The 5,353-nt window shown below is 38.8% G+C and overlaps 1 protein-coding gene across 2 annotated transcripts in view; it reads right to left on the bottom strand.

The window, feature by feature from the left end:
* LOC107575783 (adhesion G protein-coupled receptor L3-like) overlaps positions 1 to 5,353 on the bottom strand; it is a 20,288-nt gene that overhangs the window by 4,225 nt on the left and 10,710 nt on the right. The gene's annotated exons all lie outside the window — the stretch shown is intronic.

Consider the following 5,353-nt stretch of genomic DNA (forward strand, 5'->3'; position numbering starts at 1 on the left):
CACACACGCACACACACATTGAGGTGATGGAGCAGGTGTGTGATTAATAGTGCTCTGCTCTCCATCAAACACACCGAGACAAAGTAAAAGAGATCAGTGTGTGTGTGTGTGTGTGCTTCCAGATTCAAGATCTGGTAGATTTATAACCCGTCTGCGTTCTTCTTCCCTCAGTATCAGCTGATATCACACACAGTCTAGTGCTGAGAAGTTTCCACAAATCCGTTCTTTTGAACATTTTGTTTCATCGAACCAGTTACAACATCAACAATCACCAGCGGCAGTTCACCGGATCTCTTACATGATCACGTTTTCCCAGACAGACATACAATTCACACGGGTTAAACATGTTTTAGTGGTGCACTCAAGTGCCTATTGAAAACATTACAGATGCAAAAACACTTTAGAGAAATATGGTTAAAATGATGTGTGTTAATAAGAAATACGTAATAAGAAACGTGTTAATCTAAAGTCAGTTGAAATCAGTAATACTTACTATTACTAATACTAACACATTTACTTGATTTAATGTTTTAGCCAGTGTTCAAACTGCATAAAATTAAATAAAATTATATTTTTTTATTTTTTATTTGTTTCACAAAAGCTTCTTTGTGGTGAAAGAAGGTTCTTCAGATTATAAAAAGGTAAGAAAGAGATGGTTCTTTAAAGAAGCTTTGACTGAATGCTTCTTTGTGGAACCAAAAATGGTTCTTCTATGGCATCGCTTCAAGAATCTTTTGAAGCACCTTTATTTCTAAGAGTGCTTCTACCATGCTTTGACATATTTTGAAGCTTGAAAGCGCGTAAGTAGCAGCAGCAGGAGGAATTTTATCGAGAGGAATGTGACGTTTGCTTTAGTTGAGGTGAGACTGAATGTGTTGAATGATTTCAGTCATTCATGAAGGCCTTCACAGCAGTAAACATGAACACATTTCCCTCAGAATTCAATCAGTCCTCGTTTCCTCGTCCTAACAAGTTGTAATTCTGTCGCCGTTCACACGCACACCCCTGCGATGAGAGCATGAGGTAACCATGGCAACCTAAGATTGATGGATGACGATGGTCTGACATTGCCCCCAGACTCAGCATCACTCCAGCGCTCTCAATGTGTCCATTAATACGGCTCTCGCTATCACTGCCGCCGCCGCAGCCATGGCAACAACACAACGCTCACCTCTGAGGATCGACCAGCAAAACCTCGCTCTCACGCCTCAACAGTCTCAGAGTGAAAAGAACGCATGACTGAATGGACGCACGGACAGAAAATGAAACCCATCTATAAGGATGTACGGTTATGTGGGTGTGGCTGTGCATAAATGGGTGTGGTCATATCTGAAAAGGGTGTGGCTTAAACTTCTGCAGTACAATATATTTATTTTGAAAATTTTACGTGACCTGGACACCAACCCTGTACAATGCAGTTCGGCAGTTTACATTTTTTTTAATTAGTTACAATTTTAGTTTTAGTAATTTTAGTATTTCAACTTATTTAATCTTTTCATTTGTTCCCTTACCAATGCAGATTGGCAGTTCACGCAGTGTGACAAAATGTACAACTTTCTTTTGTTTGCTTTGCTTTCATTTATTTACATTTCTGTTTTAGTTTTAGTCATTTTAATATTTCAGATTTTTTTTTTATATTTACATTTACATTTTATCATTTAGCAGACACTCTTATCCAAAGCGACTTATACATAAGGCAACATTTCTCATTTTTAAGTTTATTTATTACATTTTTTTTTACTGTTTAGTTTTTTGTTCGTTTTTTTCCCCCATGTTTGCGTGTGTAAAAAAAAATGTAGAACATTTTTACAAAAGTTAGTTTGTTTCAATTTTAGTTGAAGTTTTAGTAATTTAATGTGCTTTTGATTTATTTTTATATATTTCTAACTTGCTTCAAATTATTTTCATTTTGGTTTTAGTTTTAGTAATTGTAGTATGTCGACTTACTTTGTTTCAGTTAGCAGCCAAGGCAACATTTCTAAAGTATTTTGATTTTTGTTTTTCTTTCGTGCACAAAAAGATACATTTGAAAAATTTTAAAAGAAAAATGTGTCAAAAAAAAAAAAAACACAGGAAGATTTTTAGTTTTTTCTCTCTCTCTCTAATTAATGAGATCCGGTCACCATCTATAAGGATGCACGGTTATGTGGTTATGTGTAGATATACATATATATATTTATATATATATATCCTTATAGATAGGTGATCGTGCGCCTGAAAACACAAGCACTCAGAACTGTTTTTCTGAAGGACCACAAGCTCCGATTTTGGACTAAAAAAAAGACATGCCCACAAACCAAATCTAGAGTGGGTGTGGCTAAGCCCATAGTGGGTGTTTCCATGTCTGATGTGGGTGTGGCTCAGCCGAAGGTGGGTGTGTTCAAGCCTGTAGTGAATGGAACTAACCCATGACGGGGTGTGGCCAAATGTGACGGGTGTGGCTAAGCATAATGTGGGCGTGTCTATTTCTGATGACGTGCATCCTCATGCTATTATTGTTTAGAAACTATTATAATATTTATTAATATTGTAATCAAGTTTCCATTTTTTTTAAGTTGGAGTAGTTTTTAAAATTGATTTAGTCATTTTCTTTAGTTTTTGTTTATTTTAAATATTTCAGTTTAGCTTTCATTTATTTTGTCTTTAGTTGTAGAGTTTGTCAATTTTAGTACTTCAACTTATTTTTATTTTAGTTTTAAATTTTCCATCAGATATTTATGTTTTCTAGCCATTTTGTTTCCATTATGAACAATTTTTGTAACAGTTTTAGTTATCGACATCAACGCTGGCACTCATGCTCAAATGTGGGCGTGTTTAAGTATGAAGGGGGCGTGTCCAATTAGGTGGTGGGCGTGTCACTGCCTAAAATAGGTGTGTCTCCAATCCTCACCATTCATTGACCTCTACTTCCAGATGTGACTCACACACTGTAAATTAAATCTGACTGGCGAAATGTTATTTTAAACACCAGGACCTGAAGGAGACCTGCAGTTTTCCCTTCTCACTTGCTAATCAAAACGTCTGTCAGCGATCTACTCCTCTCTCTCGTTCTCTCGAGAGCCATGGCTGTCGACGGCGCTCCACAGGGCCTTTCTTTCATCCATCAAAATGCCTTTTCTCCCCCTTATTTTTCACTGTTTTTCACTTTTTCCTGTCAATTGTTCTTCTGTTTCTCTCCCGGTAAAGCCGAACCTGGGCTCTGAATGGAAAATGTAAATGAAGCTTTTAGACTAAATGCACCTGGCTGAGGCTCCGTCCCATGCGACCCCACGCCTGCCAGACGGAGAAAAACCCGTCGACCACACCGACACAACAATAGACATCAATAGAGAAACAACAACACAGAAACAGTCAAATAGCACTAATAGGTGAGCGGTTGAAAACAATGCATGGCAGCGACTCACAAAAACTCAGCAGGCGTCGAGCTGCACATCAGACGCGTCATGTTGGCCTTTAGAAAACACACAAAACCAACCGAAAGCAACAGTAACAATGCAAACACACCAGCGTATGCGTGTTTGTTCGGCGTGTATTAAGTCGCTCAGCTGGGAATCATCGTTGATCATGGATCATATGGAGAGATAAAGACCGCCCACCCGCTGATCTTATAGATAGGTGATCGTGCGCCTGACAACACAAGCACTCAGAACTGTTTTTCTGAAGGACCACAAGCTCCAATTTTGGACTAAAAAAAAGACATGCCCACAAACCAAATCTAGAGTGGGTGTGGCTAAGCCCATAGTGGGTGTTTCCATGTCTGATGTGGGTGTGGCTCAGCCCAAGGTGGGTGTGTTCAAGCCTGTAGTGAATGGAACTAACCCATGACGGGGTGTGGCCAAATGTGACGGGTGTGGCTAAGCATAATGTGGGCGTGTCTATTTCTGATGACGTGCATCCTCCTTATTTTATTATTGTTTAGAAACTATTATAATATTTATTAATATTGTAATTAATAATAGTTTTTTTTATCAAGTTTCCATTTTTATTAAGTTGGAGTAGTTTTTAAAATCGATTTAGTCGTTTTCTTTAGTTTTTGTTTATTTTAAATATTTCAGTTTAGCTTTAATTTATTTTCTCTTTAGCTGTAGATTTTGTAAATTTTAGTACTTCAACTTATTTTTATTTTAGTTTTAAATTTTCGAGTTTTCCATCTGATATTTATGTTTTCTAGCCATTTTGTTTCCATTATGAACAATTTTTGTAATAGTTTTAGTTATCGACATCAACACTGGCGCTCATGCTCAAATGTGGGCGTGTTTAAGCATGGAGGGGGCGTGTCCAATTAGGTGGTGGGCGTGTCACTGTCTAAAATAGGTGTGTCTCCAATCCTCACCATTCATTGACCTCTACTTCCAGATGTGACTCACACACTGTAAATTAAATCTGAGTGGCGAAATGTTATTTTAAACACCAGGACCTGAAGGAGACCTGCAGTTTTCCCTTCTCACTTGCTAATCAAAACGTCTGTCAGCGATCTACTCCTCTCTCTCGTTCTCTCGAGAGCCACGGCTGTCGACGGCGCTCCACAGGGCCTTTCTTTCATCCGTCAAAATGCCTTTTCTCCCCCTTATTTTTCACTGTTTTTCACTTTTTCCTGTCAATTGTTCTTCTGTTTCTCTCCAGGTAAAGCCGAACCTGGGCTCTGAATGGAAAATGTAAATGAAGCTTTTAGACTAAATGCACCTGGCTGAGGCTCCGTCCCATGCGACCCCACGCCTGCCAGACGGAGAAAAACCCCTGCGCTCGACCACACCGACACAACAATAGACATCAATAGAGAAACAACAACACAGAAACAGTCAAATAGCACTAATAGGTGAGCGGTTGAAAACAATGCATGGCAGCGACTCACAAAAACTCAGCAGGCGTCGAGCTGCACATCAGACGCGTCATGTTGGCCTTTAGAAAACACACAAAACCAACCGAAAGCAACAGTAACAATGCAAACACACCAGCGTATGCGTGTTTGTTCGGCGTGTATTAAGTCGCTCAGCTGGGAATCATCGTTGATCATGGATCATATGGAGAGATAAAGACCGCCCACCCGCTGATCTCCCACAATGCACCTCACAGCCTGGAGTCATCAGCGCACAATAAACAGTCTCCACAGAGATCTGCTCCACATAAACACACCTCACGTCTTTCTTCTGATTTCTTCAGAGCAAAAGACATTCAGCCCGGGATGATTTACATCATATAGTCCTACAATCACTGAGATACCATTATATTTCAAATCAGTCATTTTTATATTTCCAGTTTTCTTTTTAATTTTAGTTAGATTTTTTTTTTAATTTGTTGTGCATTTTTGTCATGTTATTAGTTATGATGTGTGTGTGTGTGTGTGTGTGTGTGT

Source organism: Sinocyclocheilus grahami, unplaced genomic scaffold (assembly GCF_001515645.1).
Source record: "Sinocyclocheilus grahami isolate Dianchi unplaced genomic scaffold, SAMN03320097.WGS_v1.1 scaffold2887.1, whole genome shotgun sequence".
In the NCBI taxonomy this organism is placed as follows: domain Eukaryota; kingdom Metazoa; phylum Chordata; class Actinopteri; order Cypriniformes; family Cyprinidae; genus Sinocyclocheilus; species Sinocyclocheilus grahami.